This window comes from Pongo abelii, chromosome 17 (genome assembly GCF_028885655.2).
Source record: "Pongo abelii isolate AG06213 chromosome 17, NHGRI_mPonAbe1-v2.0_pri, whole genome shotgun sequence".
Classification (NCBI taxonomy): Eukaryota; Metazoa; Chordata; class Mammalia; order Primates; family Hominidae; genus Pongo; species Pongo abelii.
Window position 1 is genome coordinate 82,663,850 of NC_072002.2, and position 15,657 is coordinate 82,679,506.

Genomic DNA, 15,657 nt, shown 5'->3' on the forward strand with positions numbered 1-15,657 from the left:
TTACTACTACAAAAATGATACATTATTTGATTAGTTGTATTTCTGGTTACTGCTTGCTGCCTCAAGAACTGTCCAAATTACTTCAGATCCTACAAATCGCCTGCCATCGCAAACATCTTTCCCTGATTGCTGCTGATCTAAATCATACAGTAAGATGTCAAGGGAGTCAACATGTGCCCTATTTAGAATTTCTCATTGGTGTTGAATATTTTCTCAGTGGCAGTTGATAGTCACAATTCCAGATAACTGTTTTGTGTTTTATGCTGATACGTAAATCAGCATTTTAATAGTTGCGTAAAATTTATATTATTTTGAAGCATTCAGTATTTTGACAATATCTAGGTGATTCTGGAAATGGAAACATGTATTTATTTTAATCATACCAGAAAAAAGGCAGTCAAATATCTTCTGCATCATACTGAAAACAAAGAAATTATTAAAGCTTTCTTCTTTAAATACATTTTACCATTTTGAAAACATAATTAATCTTCTTCTCTATGTGTTTTACCTCAAAATTCTTTCCATATTTTCATTAATAGTTTATGCATACAGTTTGGGTTTTTTAAATACATACATTATCTTGTACATATGTAGCTTATACATACATTGTCCAGCTTTTGCATATTAATTCTAAGAATCATATAGACTGGCCCACAAAATATTTAAAATATCTTTACAGATTCAATATATTTTAACAAAATCTTTTATGTTTGTTATTCAGAGTATGTATGCATATGCTAATGTCATTAAAGTAAGCCTTGATTGAAAATGTACTTGCTGTTTAGTTAGTGGAATAAAAATCCCAAGACATCTGATTTTACTGTTGTGAAATTAGAAACAAGGAGTATTGATTTCATTTCAACACATTTAAATAAGCCTTACTTACTTTTATAAAATGCCACCCACTAAACTATTGTCAGGCAGCGAACTGTTCTGAAAGAAGAAAACAATACATATGTACATATATACATATACGTATATATATATGTGTGTGTGTGTGTATACTTAGATAAAATATTTTTCTTTCTTAAATTTATTTGATTCTTGTACAGATTTTTTTTTTTTTTTACTTTTGTAAGTTGCCAGTGTTTCTTGAAAACAGCATATGTTTAGATCCTGATTGTTATCCATTCCACCAATCTACATCTTTAACCAGAGCATTTAATCCGTTTACATTCAAAGTTAATATTGATTTGTGAGGTTCTTTTCTTGTCATAATGTTGTTACGTAGTTGCTTTGTAGTTTCAACTGTGTAATTGTTTAATGAGTCTTGTGAATTTCATACTTTTTTTGTGTTTATATGATGATTAGTACTGACGTTTTATTTTCATATTTAGAGTTCCCTTGAGCATTTCTTCTAGTTCAGGTCTCATGATGATGAATTCCTTTAGTGTTTGCTTATCTAGAAAATATTTTATTCCTCCTTCATTTATGAAGCTTAGTTAAACTGTATACAAAATTCTGCATTGAGAGTCTTTTTCTTTAAGAGATCTGAAAATAGGACCACCATCTCTTCTGGCTGGTAAGGATACTGCTTAGCAGTCCTCTGTTAGTTTAATGTGATTTTCTTTATAGATGATTAGACATTTTGGCTGATTTTGGAATTTTTTCCTTGAGGGTGACTTAATTAGTCTAATGACAATATGTCTTGGTGACAATTCTTCTTGCAAGGTATCTTCCTTAAGTTCTTTGACCCTCTTGTATCTTTAAGTCTAAATCTCTAGAAAGCCTAGGAAAGTTTTCCTCAATTATCTCCTCAAATAGATTTTTTTTCTAACTTTTTACTCATTTTTCTCCCTTAGGAATACATACAACTTGCAGGTTTGTATGTTTTAAATATTCCCATAATCCTCAAAGGCTTTGTTCATTTTTTAAAAATTTAGCTAACTGGTCAGACACTTATAGACTAAAGGCTAAGGGATGTAAAAGATATTCCACTTAAACAGAAACAGACAGTGAACAGGAGTAGCTATACTTATATCAGAAAAAAAAATGGCTTTAAAATAATAATAGTAAAAAAGAAGATAAAGAAGTTCATTATATAATGATAAAGAGATAAATTCAAAAAGAAAATATAACAGCCCTCAGTATATATTCACCCAACACGAAAGCACCTAGATTCATAAAACAAATACTGCTAGAATTAAGAAAAAGAGATAAACAGCAAAACAATAATAGTAGGGGACTTCAACGTCCCACTCACAGCACTAGCACATCATTGAGACAGAAAATGAACATAGAAACACTATACTTAAGTTGAACTCTAGAGCAAATGGACTTAACAGACATTTACAGAACATTCTACCCAACTGCCACAGAATATGCATTTGTCTCATCAGTGAATGAAGCATTTTCCAAGATAGACAATATTTTAGGTCACAAAATAAGTCTCAATAATTTTTTTTTGTTTTGTTTTGTTTTTCGAGATGGAGTCTCACTCTGTTGCCAGGCTGGAGTGCAGTTGCTGCAGTGGCTCAACCTCGGCTCACTGCAACCTCCGCTTCCCGGGTTCAAGCGGTTCTCCTGCCTCAGCCTCCCGAGTAGCTGAGGTTAGAGGCACCCACCACCATGCCCAGCTAATTTCTGTATTTTTAGTAGAGATGGGATTTCACCATGTTTGCCAGGATGGTCTCGAACTCCTGAAGTCTTGATGCACCCACCTCTGCCTCCCAAAGTGTTGGGATTACAGGTGTGAGCCACCATGCCTGGCCAAGTCTCAATAAATTTTTAAAAAATCAAATCATGTAAAGTATCTTCTAGGACCACAGTAGGATAAAAATAAAAATAAATTCCAAGATGAAGTAAGAAACTATAAAAATTTATGGAAATGATATAATCTACTCCTGAATGATCCTTGGGTTAATGGCAAAATTAAAATGGAAACTAAAAAATATATTTTATAATTTTATATTTTAATATAATTTTATGTTTTTTATAATTTTATTTTTATAATTTTGTTCATTTTTGAACTGAATAAAAATAGAGACACAACACCAGTCCTCTGAGATATAGTAAAAGCAGTGCTGAGAGGGAAGTTAATAGCATTAAATGCCTATGTCAAAAAGATAGATGTAAAATTGACAACCTAACGTCACATCCCAAGGAACTTGAAAACTAAGAACAAACCACACACAAAGCTAGCAGAAGAAAAGAAATAACAAAGATCAGAGCAAAACTAAATACATTTCTGACTAAGAAAATGATACAAAGAACCAATGAAATGAAAAGTTGGTTATTTGAAAAGATCAACAAAATTGATAGACCACTAGCTAGATTAACCAAGAAAAAATTTGAATAAGCCCAAAAATTAAAAGCAAACATTGCAATTGACATGACAGAAATACGAAAGATTAGCAGAGACTTCTGTGAATCTCTATACTCACAAACTAGAAAACCTAGAGGAAGTGTATAAATTTCTGGAGCCATACAACCTCCCAAGATTTAATCAGGAAGAAATAGAAATTCTTAACAGACTAATAACAAGTAGTGAGATTTAATCAGTAATAATAATGAAAAAAAAATCCCTCCAAAAAGCAACCCAGAACATGCAGGATTCAGAGTCAAATTCTACCAGCTGTATGAAGACGAACTGGTACCAATTCTACTGAAACTAATCCAAAAAGTTGAGGAGAAATAAATCTTCCTAACTCGTCCTATGAAGTCAGCATCAGTCTCATCCCGAAGCCAGGCAAAGATGTAACAAAAAATGGAAACAAATATTCTCAACAAAATACTAACAAACCAAACCCAATAGCACATCAAAAGATAATATGCCATGATTAAGCAGGTTTTATTTCAGGGATTCAAGGATTGCTTAACAGACACAAATCAATAAATGTGATTTACCACATAAACATAATTAAAAATGAAAACGTTATGATCATCCCAATAGATGCAGAAAAAGCATTTGACAAAATTTAACAACTCTTTATGATAAAAATTCTCAACAAATTAGACATAGGAGAAACATATCCTAAGGTCATAAAAGTCATATCTGACAAACTCACAGCCAATATCACTGAATGGGGAATAGTTGAAAGTATTACCCCTGAGAACTGGAACAAGACAATGATTCCCACTTTCAACACTCCTATTCAATGTAGTACTGGAAGTCCTCTCCTTAACAATCTAGCAAGAGAAAGAAATAAAAGCCATCCAAATTGGGAGAGAGGAAGTCAAATTATTGTTGTTTCCTTATATGCTCTTATACCTAGAAAACCCTAAAGATTCCTCAGAAGTCTCCTATATTTGATAAGTGAATTTAGTAAAATTTTGGCATACAAAAATCAATGTACAAAAATCAGTAGCATTTGATCAATAATGATCAAGCTGCGAATCAGATCAAGAACTAAATCCCATTTACAATAGCTATCAAAACAAAACAATACAAAACCCTAGGAATACATTTAACCAAGGAGTTCAGAGATCTCTGCAAGGAATGCTATAACCCCCATACTCATAGATTGGAAGAATTAGCATCATTACAATACCATACTGCCCAAAGCAATCTAAATACTCAATTCAGTTTCTATGAAAATACAAATGTCATTTTTTTTTACATAACTAGAAAAACAATCCTAAAATACACATGGAACAAAAACAGAAAAAGCACAAATAGCCAAAGCAATTCTAAGCAAAGAGAACAAAGCTGGAGACATCACATTACCGAACTTCAAATTATGCTACAAGGTGATAGTAACCAAAACTGCATGGAAATGGTATAAAAATAGACATATATATCAATGGATATCAACAGATAATCCAGAAATAAAGTCGCATACCTACAGCCAACCGATCTCCAAAAAAGCTGACAAAAAAAAAAAAAAAAAAACATGAGGAAAGGACACTCTGTTGAATAAATAGTGCTGGGAAAATTGGATGGCTATATTCAGAAGAATAAAATTGGACCCATATCTCTCACCATATACCAAAATTTACTCAAGATAGATTAAAGTCTTAAATGTAAGTCCTAAAACTATAAAAACTCATAGAAAAAAAACTAAGAAAAACTCTTCTGTACATTGGCCTTGGCAAAGAATTTATGACTAAGAATACAAAAGCAAATGCAACAGCAATAAAAAAAATAGGCAAATCAGACTTTGTTAAATTAGAAACTTCTGCACAGCAAAAGAAATAACCAACAGAGTAAACAGACAATCTACATTGCAAACTATGCATTTGGCAAAGGACTAATAGAATCTTCAAGGAACTTAACTCAATGAGAGAAAAAAATAACCCTATTAAAAAGTGGGCAAAGGACATGAACACTTTTCAAAAGGAGACATACAAGCAGCCAACAAACATAAAAAAATTGCTAAACATCACTAATCATTAGAGAAATGCAAATTAAAACCACAATGAGATACAGTCTTACAACAGTCAGAATGGAAAAGTCAAAAACAACACATGTTGAGAATACAAAAAGACAAAAAAAGAATGCTTATACTGTTGGTGGAAATGTATATTACTACAATCTCTATGGAAAGCAGTATGGAGATTTCTCAAATAACTGAGAATAGAACTACCATTCAAACCAGTAATTCCACTAGTGGGTATCCATCCAAAGGAAAAGAAAGCATTCTATCTATCTATCTATCTATCTATCTATCTATCTATCTATCTATCTATATTTTATATATATAATATATATTTTTATATATTATATATATTTATATTTTATATATATTATATATATTTATATATTTTATATATATAATATATATTTATATATTTTATATATATATTTGTATATTATATATATATTATATATATTTATATATTTTATATATATTATATATATTTATATATTTTATATATACATTATATATATTTATATATTTTATATATATATATAGTGCACTCATATGTTTATTGCAGCATTGTTTGCAATAGCAGAGATATGGAATCAACCCAAGTGTTCATCATGACTGAATAAAGAAAATGTGGGGTGTGTGTCTGTGTGTGTGTGTCCATATGTGTGTATATACATATATATACACACACATATATATACACACACATACATATATACACATATATACATATATGTGTATATTATATATATATATATATATATATATACACACACTTCTTAGCCATTAGAAAAGAATGAAATCATGTATTTTGCAGCAACGTGGGTAGAACTGGAGGACATTATATTAAGTAAATTAACTCAGAAACAGAATGTCATATACCACATAGTCTCACTTATAAGTGGGAGTTAAATAATTTGTAGATATGGACATAGACAGTGAAATAATAGACACTGGAAACTCAGAAAGGTGAGTGGGTGGAAGGAGGGTGAGGGATGAGAAATTACCCAATGGATATGATGTATACTATTTGGGTGATGGTTCTACTAAAAGCTCAGACTTCAGCACTACCCAGTGTATGCATGTTAGAAACCTGTACTTGTATCTCCTTCAATTTGTAAAAATTTTTTTTTAAAGTACTAATGTTATGAAGTCTGCATGTTTTATCAGAAAATACAGCAATAAAAATAGAAAGTTTGTCTGTATTCATTGTCTCCAACAACCCTTTGCTCCAAATTGTAATTTTGAAAAATTTATAACCTATGAAGATTGAAGAAATGTAAACAGGTATAAGTTGATAAAAGAAAATCTGATTTTACTGAGAGTACTAAGGGATATTCCTTTTTTTTTTTTTTTTTTTTTTTTGAGACAGAGTTTTGCTCTTGTTGCCCAAGCTGGAGTGCAGTGGCGCCATCTCAGCTCACGTCAACCTCCGCCTCCCGGGTTCAAGCGATTCTCCTACCTCAGCCTCCCGAGTAGCTGGGACTACAGGCACATGCCACCACATCTGGCTAATTTTTTTGTATTTTTAGTAGAGATGGGGTTTCTCCATGTTGGTCAGGCTGGTCTCGAACTCCCAACATCAGGTGATCCACCCACCTGGGCCTCCCAAAGTGCTAGGATTACAGGCTTAAGCCACCGTGCCCGACCAGGATATTCCATTTTAAAAAATGAACTTTATTGTATATATTTAAGGCATAAAGCATTATTTATAAGATTCAAATAAATAGTAAAATGGTTACTGTAGTGAAACAAGTTAACATGTCCATGATCCCACATAGTTAACCATTTTCCGAAATCATTGTCAAGATCAGCCATAATCTACTCATTTAGCAAAAATCCTGAATATAAGACAGAAATGATTTTTAAGATATTAGGATTTAATAGAGTTCCACAGATAATTCTTATTTAATCTTATATTAGTTTTGATTTACACACTGATTTTAGAATCATTCTCAAGCCAGAGGTCTCCATTTTCCTTTATAAATTAGCTAGAACTAACAGACAATTCAGTCTAACTGTACTTTTTTTGGAAAAAAAATAAATACTTTGGGAAATTTTCTAAATGACTAAATTGTACTCTGTGAAATTATTAGACAATTGAGAACTGAAATTTTCTCACTTTTTCATAGTTAAATTACTATATTACTCTATTCTATGTTAGGATCTAGTTTTTTGTAACATTGCATGGCTCATAGATAAACAACTTAAGAGCAATCTTCTTAGAAAAAAGAATCTCTAAGAAGACAACTGCTCAATTGCAGTTTGTCTAGTAAATATCAGAATTTTGAGGAGACACTCATGTCTGTAGAAATTTGTATAATTCCTGCATATGATTTATTTGCATCATGATGAATATTATCTCATATAACTTCAAAGTAAAAATGCTGTGAAGTGACTAACTTCCATTGTAATTTCAATTAGTATTGATTAATATTCATATTCAAAACTTAATTTTCTTCAAAGTTATTGCCCTAGTTTAAGTGATTTTTATATGGGAATTAATTAAATTTAGACACTAACAGTTAAGGGGCTATGGAGTTTTCAAAATTCCAACTAGATATACTTTACTGCCCTAAATTATTGGGTTTGTGTGAGCCATGTATACCTCTTTACTTTTTTCTTATTAAAATAATAACTTTTATTATGGAAAATTTTAAATATATGCAAAATTAAAGCTAATTTTATCATAAAACCTTATGTACCCAAAACCATCTTAAGTAATTATCCACTCTTGACAATTTAGTTCATCAGTTCTTCTGCCAAAATCTTCTCCCATCTTTTTGATATATTTTGAGGTAAAACCACACACGTAATATTTTATTCTCAAGTAATTCACTATGTATATTTTTAAATATACTTATTTTGCCAGGCAGAGTGGCTCACACCTGTAATTCTAGGGTTTTGGTAGGATAGGGCAGGAGGATCTCTTAAGCCCAGGAGTGTGAGACCAGCCTGGGAAGCATAGTGAGAACTTGCACCTGTAGTCCCAACTACTTGGGAGGCTGAGGCAGGAGGATTGCTTGAGCCTAGAAGCTTGAGGCTGCAGTGAGCAATGATCAGGTCACTGCACTCTAGCCTGGGCAACAGAGTGAGACCCTCTTTCAATAAATAAATAAACTTGTTTTTATATTACCTAACCATATATATCACATAAAACTAACGTTAATTCCTCAATGACAACAAATATCCAGTAAATGCTGAAATTTCCTTGATTGAATTAGGATGTAAATTAGACATTCCAATTGGTTGGTTTATCAAATTGCTATTGACCCACCCAGATCACCCACAACTTCTTCAGAGGGTACCCAAAATGTCTAAATCCCATCCTCTTAGTCTTTGGGGACTTTCTGTTGCCACTGTGGTCCTTTACGCTGCCCATTTGGCCAGACCAACATTCCAGGAAATTAGAGCCCTTCCAAGAATTGTTTGGAAATTTAGTAGATTATCTCTGAGACACTTTTTTATCTGACTCTTAAGAGTTTCCCAGTGGAATTTATCTCCATTTGTACAATGTAACAAAGAGTTTTAAAAACACATTATTTACTTTCTCTCCTTTTTACCTCACCTCTAAGTTTTCTAGCTTTACCTCCCAAATAAACCACCTGCACTAGAATCCTAATATCAGAATGTGCTTTTGGGGAAATCCAACTAAGACAGTTGATTTTCAGAGCTCTTTTTATGTATATTTGTAAATTTATATTTTTCAATCAGGAAATAAAATCTGTGTAGTAAAAAATCTAAAGGAGCGCTGACCTTAGGCATACCTTCACACATTATACCAATTTACAGCAATATAAAGACAGTTTCTAGCACCCCATAAATTTTGGAAGAATCTCAGCTATTGTCAGGTCAAATATTGAATGTGTCTCATTCTCTCTTTCCTTTCCTTGTGAGGCTCCAGTTACATGAATTTTCAATTGTGTAACAGTTTCCCACGTCTATATTTTCCTTTTCTGTTTTTAAAAAAATTACTATTTTTTCACTTAAGGTCAATATACTATTACATATTTTTCTTTATCTTCTTTTATTTGGGGTGGTGGTCAGGTAATCTATCAGTTCTACCTTCTCTAAACAACATTGAACTTATCTAATAATGAATTTTGCATACATTCCCCTTTCCATTACACAGATTCTAATTTAAAGTAATTGCCTTTTTTCCTTAGCTAATGCCACTTATATCATTAAGCACTATTTAATTTTACATATTCTACTTCATCTCTTTCCATTATTTTGATAGTTCTACTGCATCTACAATATCAAAACATGACTTTTACACACTCTACTCTTTTTCTGTCCCTTAATTTTACAGGTAAATATATATTCAGCGATCATCATATCCATTATAGGTCTCTCTAGCTATTTTGAATGTCTGGAACTCACTTTCGGCTACGATACCGAAGAAACTCTGAGAAGAATCTTATTTTCCATTTTCTTGAATATTTACAATACTTGTTGTCTAGCCTTTACAATTAAAAGTAAGTTTGTCAGGATATGTAATCGTTGGCTTACTCTTTTTTCCTTAAATGTGTTAAATATGTGTCTTTGCTATTTTCTGGTGTAAATCATTGCTGTTGAACATTAATGACAATATGATTTTCTTCCCTTCATAAGTGAATTGTACATTTTGCTTTGATGTTTCAAGATTTCCAAAGCCCCTTTAACATTAAATAGATTCACTTGGCTATGTCATAGTGTTGGCTATATTTGACTAAATTTTCAGTGATGTGGTATGGCCTTTCAATCTCTAGGTACAAGTTTTCATTGATTCCAAATATTTTTTGAATAATTATTTGTAAATGTTGCTGTGCACCATCGTTCCAGGGAGCTCTATTTCCTATCTTTTATACCTATAAATATATCTGAGTTCATATATTTTTCTTTGCTTTTTTTTTTTTAATTATACTTTAAGTTTTAAGGTACATGTGCACAACGTAAAGGTTTGTTACATATGTATACATGTGCCATGTTGGTGTGCTGCACCCATTAACTCGTCATTTAACATTAGGTATATCTCCTGATATTATCCCTCCCCCCTCCCCCCACCCCACAACAGGCCCCAGTGTGTGATGTTCCCCTTCCTGTGTCCATGTGTTCTTGTTGTTCAATTCCCACTTATGAATGAGAACATGTGGTGTTTGGTTTTTTGTCCTTGTGATAGTTTGCTGAGAATGATGGTTTCCAGCTTCATCCATGTCCCTACAAAGGACATGAACTCATCATTTTTTACGGTTGCCTAGTATCCCATGGTGTATATGTGCCACATTTTCTTAATCCAGTCTATCATTGTTGGACATTTGGGCTGGTTCTAAGTCTTTGCTATTGTGAATAGTGCCGCAATAAACATACGTGTGCATGTGTCTTTATAGCAGCATGATTTATAATCCTTTGGGTATATACCCAGTAATGGGACGGCTGGATCAAATGGTATTTCTAGTTCTGGATCCCTGAGGAATCTCCACACTGACTTCCACAATGGTTGAACTAGTTTACAGTCCCACCAACAGTGTAAAAGTGTTCCTATTTCTCCACATCCTCTCCAGCACCTGTTGTTTCCTGACTTTTTAATGATCGCCATTCTAATTGGTGTAAGATGGCATCTCATTGTGGTTTTGATTTGCATTTCTCTGATGGCCAGTGATGATAAGCATTTTTTCAGGTGTATTTTGGCTGCATAAATGTCTTTTTTTGAGAAGTGTCTGTTCATGTCCTTCGCCCACTTGTTGATGGGGTTGTTTGTTTTTTCTTGTAAATTTGTTTGAGTTCATTGTAGATTCTGGATATTAGCCCTTTGTCAGATGAGTAGATTGCAAAAATGTTCTCCCATTCTCTAGGTTGCCTGTTCACTCTGACGGTAGTTTCTTTTGCTGTGCAGAAGCTCTTTAGTTTAATTAGATCCCATTTGTCAATTTTGGCTTTTGTTGCCATTGCTTTTGGTGTTTTAGACATGAAGTCCTTGCCCATGCCTGTGTCCTGAATCATATTGCCTATGTTTTCTTCTAGGGTTTTTATGGCTTTAGGTCTAACATTTAAGTCTTTAATCCATCTTGAATTAATTTTTGTATAAGGTGTAAGGAAGGGATCCAGTTTCAGCTTTCTACATATGGCTAGCCAGTTTTCCCAGCACCATTTATTAAATAGGGAATCCTTTCCCCATTTCCTGTTTTTGTCAGGTTTGTCAAAGATCAGATAGTTGTAGATGTGTGGCATTATTTCTGAGGGCTCTGTTCTGTTTCATTGGTCTATATCTCTGTTTTGGTAGCAGTACCATGCTGTTTTGGTTACTGTAGCCTTGTAGTATAGTTTGAAGTCAGGTAGCGTGATGCTTCCAGCTTTGTTGTTTTGGCTTAGGATTGACTTGGCAATGTGGGCTCTTTTTTGGTTCCATATGAACTTTAAAGTAGTTTTTTCCAATTCTGTGAAGAAAGTCATTGGTAGCTTGATGGGGATGGCATCGAATCTATAAATTACCTTGGGCAGTATGGCCATTTTCACGATATTGATTCTTCCTACCCATGAGCATGGAATGTTCTTCCGTTTGTTTGTGTCCTCTTTTATTTCACTGAGCAGTGGTTTGTAGTTCTCCTTGAAGAGGTCCTTCACGTCCCTTGTAAGTTGGATTCCTAGGTATTTTATTCTCTTTGAAGTAATTGTGAATGGGAGTTCACTCATGATTTGGCTCTCTGTCTGTTATTGGTGTATAAGAATGCTTGTGATTTTTGCACATTGATTTTGTATCCTGAGACTTTGCTGAAGTTGCCTATCAGCTTAAGGAGATTTTGGGCTGAGACAATGGGGTTTTCTAGATGTACAATCATGTCATCTGCAAACAGGGACAATTTGACTTCCTCTTTTGCTAATTGAATACCCTTTATTTCCTTCTCCTGGCTGACTGCCCTGGCCAGAACTTCCAACACTATGTTGAATAGAAGTGGTGAGAGAAGGCATCTCTGTCTTGTGCCAGTTTTCAAAGGGAATGCTTCTAGTTTTTGCCCATTCAGTATGATATTGGCTGTGGGTTTGTCATAGATAGCTCTTATTATTTTGAGATACGTCCCATCGATACCTAATTTATTGAGAGTTTTTAGCATGAAGTGTTGTTGAATTTTGTCAAAAGCCTTTTCTGCATCTATTGAGATAATCATGTGGTTTTTGTCATTGGTTCTGTTTATATGCTGGATTACGTTTATTGATTTGCATATGTTGAACCAGCCTTACATCCCAGGAATGAAGCCCACTTGATCATGGCGGATAAGCTTTGCTTTTTTGACCAATTTTCTTTTCAATTTTATTTACATTTTAATTGATACATAAAAATGATTTGGCAAAGTTTAACCACTATTTATAATTTTAAAAAATGCTCAGGAAACATAGGAATAGAAAGGAACTCTCTCAACTTGATAAAGTTTTCTATAAACAAAAATGAGTGTTTTTAATGAGTTATATTCACTTATTTTTATTTTTGAAATGAGCATATTGTCTAAAATTCTATCAACATATTTTCCATTTTCTATTCAAATATTTTAATGTAAACATCTTATGAATTGTTCTACTTCCATTCTATGCTTTTTCTTTCATTTTATTCATTTTTTACTTAATTTTAGATATTAAGGTAACAATTTTGTCTGTTTTTTGGCATGTCATTCTAGTAGAAACGTTAATCTATTTTTAATATAAAATTTTGTATAAGATTTAACTACACTCTTTTTTCTCTTGTTGTAATTTAAATTAATTAGGTTTTCTGTATTATAAGGAGAGGAGAGTGGGCCAGAAGATATTCTCTAGCTACAGTAATTTGGTGTCCTTTTTTTTTGATTGTTTACTAAATTGATTGAACACCAATCTTACACATTCTATTCCAGAAAAAGAAAAGGAAAAGATCTTTCCCAGTTTATTTTATGAAGTTGGTATTACCTTACATTAAAAACCAGACAAAGACAGTACAAAAAATAATACTAAAGGCCAATATCTTTCATGAATACAAGCCCACTTTTTGATGGGATTATTTGCTTTTGTCTTGCTGATTCCTTTGAATTCGTTGTAGATTCTGGCTATTTTTTTTTGTTTGCAGGTTGTCAGGGAAGTCGGGGAAAGCCGGCAGTCACAGGCCTCACCCAGCTCCCAGGCAAACTGAAGGGCTGGTCTCACTCCCACCGTGTCCCCCCACCCCCAACAACTCTGAGTCTGTTTCCAGGTGGTGGGCGAGCTGGAGCTTGAGAACTTGCTCCACGTTACCTGCATCCCAGCTGTGAAAGAAAAGGGCTGGGTTCTTCCCCTGCCTGGAGTATGCACGCTGGATTGACGCTCTCCCCCGAGTTTTGGCCAGGAGGCTTCTCACCCTGTTGAAATTGTTACCAAGTTCAGCTGGAGATTTCCTTCTGTCTGTCGTCTTTTCCCCCAATTCCTCTGGCTACCCTCCCAATGAATCCCTGTTGTGCCAGGGAGAAATGGCCTCTTGGGGACTCAGCTAGCTCCCAGGGCCTTTCTGCTGCTTCCTCTGCCCCTGTGTTCCACTGGACCCTCTAAATTGACTCAGCTCTAGGTCAGGCTGGAAACTTTTTCCACAAATAGACCTTCAGTTTCTCCAGTTGGGGTGTGTGTTCAGGAGAGGAGGCTCTCCCTTTCCCACTTCTGCAGTTGGGGCACTCACAGTATTTGGGGTGTCTCCCTGGTCCTGTAGGAACAGTCTGAGTGTCTGTGGGTCCTCCTGAGTCCATTAAACCTCTTTCCTTTATAAATTACTCAGTCTTGGGTATGTCTTTATTAGCAGCATAAGAACAGACTCATACAGTGATGGAACTGTTGTCTATATCCTGATTGTAATGGGTATTTTACTCTTTTTTCTTTTTTGAGACAGTGTCCCCGTCTGATGTCCAGGCTGGAGTGCATTGGCACAATTACAGCTCGCTGTAATCTTTTTTTTTTTTTTTTTTTTGATATGGAGTCTTGCTCTGTTGCCCAGGCTGGAGGGTAGTGGTATGATCCCGGCTCACTGCAACCTCTGCCTCCTGGGTTCAAGCAATTCTCCTGCCTTAGTCTCCCGAGTAGCTGGGATTACAGGCACCCGCCACCATGCCTGGCTAAATTTTGTATTTTAGTAGAGATGGGCTTTCGCATTGTAGGGAAGGCCGGTCTCGAACTCCTGACCACAAGCAATCCACCTGTGTCAGCTTCCCAAAGTGCTGGGATTACAGGTGTGAGCCACTGTACCCTGCCTGTAATCTTGAACTTGTGGGATCACGCAATCTTCCCACCTCCATCTCCTGAGGAGTTGGGACTATAGGCATTCGCCACCATGCCTAGCAAATTTATTTTTAAAAAATTACTTTGTATAGATGGGGTCTCGGCTATGTTGTCCTTGTTTCAAACTCTTGGCCTTGAATGTTTCTTTTACCTTGGCCTCCCACTGTGCTGGGAATACAGGCATGAGCCACAGTGCCCGGCCCCCCTGGTTGTAATATTATACTATAGTTTTGTCTGATGTCACATTGGGAAAAACTGAAAAAGTCTTCAAGGGCTCTCTCTGTATTCTCTCTTACAATTGCATGTGAACTTATAATGTTCTCAACATATAAAGCTTAATTAAAAAAATCAAGGCTATCAACCTTTTTTCATTGCAGGATATCCAGGCAAAGCTTGCTCAAGAAGTAAAGAGTCTCCCATCTTGTTAACTTAAACACACTAGAATGCTATGCTGAAATGTGGAACTAAACAAAAGCAATCAAGTGCTAAAATGAGCTTGTACTTTCTGAGGTTTGCCTCCCATGTTTCTTCTTTACTTTTTATATGGGCATTCACTTCTCTTTGCCCCTAATGCTTCTGTCTCTTTCAATTTAATTTCTACTCTTTGCATATATTATTTTGTTTTCTTCCTTTATTTTTTCATTTCAGGTTTTGCCTTAGAAGGTTTGATTTCAGAGTATGCAAAATTCATAGGGCTCAGATTGCATCCATATCTTTCAAACCTTCAAAGACTTTCTTTATTCTCCCAGCAAATTGCATAGTGAAATTCTCTCCCCCTTTTACCTGCTATTCCTAGAATAGTCAGCTTTACTTTCAGGCTGAGTTAAAATCTCTTCTATTTGGGGTACTTGCTTTGAATATTTGTTTTCTTAGTTCTCCAGGTCTTCAATTCACTTGTCTGCTCTCTACTTACTGTAACATAATTGCCAAAATATGTGGTTTTGCTATTGCTAGTTGTTTAACACTACCCACTCCTCTCCTCCAAACACATGTGCCTCACAGTTGGAGTTTGTGTGGATATCTGGTAATGTCATTTTGGGGTGCAGATTGGCTTTGGGTTAGGTACTGAATTGTTTCGTTCTCATGGCTCCATCTACATTTG

The 15,657-nt window shown here is 34.5% G+C and overlaps 2 long non-coding RNA genes across 9 annotated transcripts in view; one reads left to right on the top strand and one right to left on the bottom strand.

Annotated features, from left to right (window-relative positions):
• Positions 1-15,657, top strand: part of LOC129051625 (uncharacterized) — a 214,512-nt gene that overhangs the window by 162,203 nt on the left and 36,652 nt on the right. The window lies entirely within an intron of this gene.
• The window catches only part of LOC129051626 (uncharacterized), a 91,695-nt gene that overhangs the window by 2,417 nt on the left and 73,621 nt on the right, over positions 1-15,657 (bottom strand). The gene's annotated exons all lie outside the window — the stretch shown is intronic.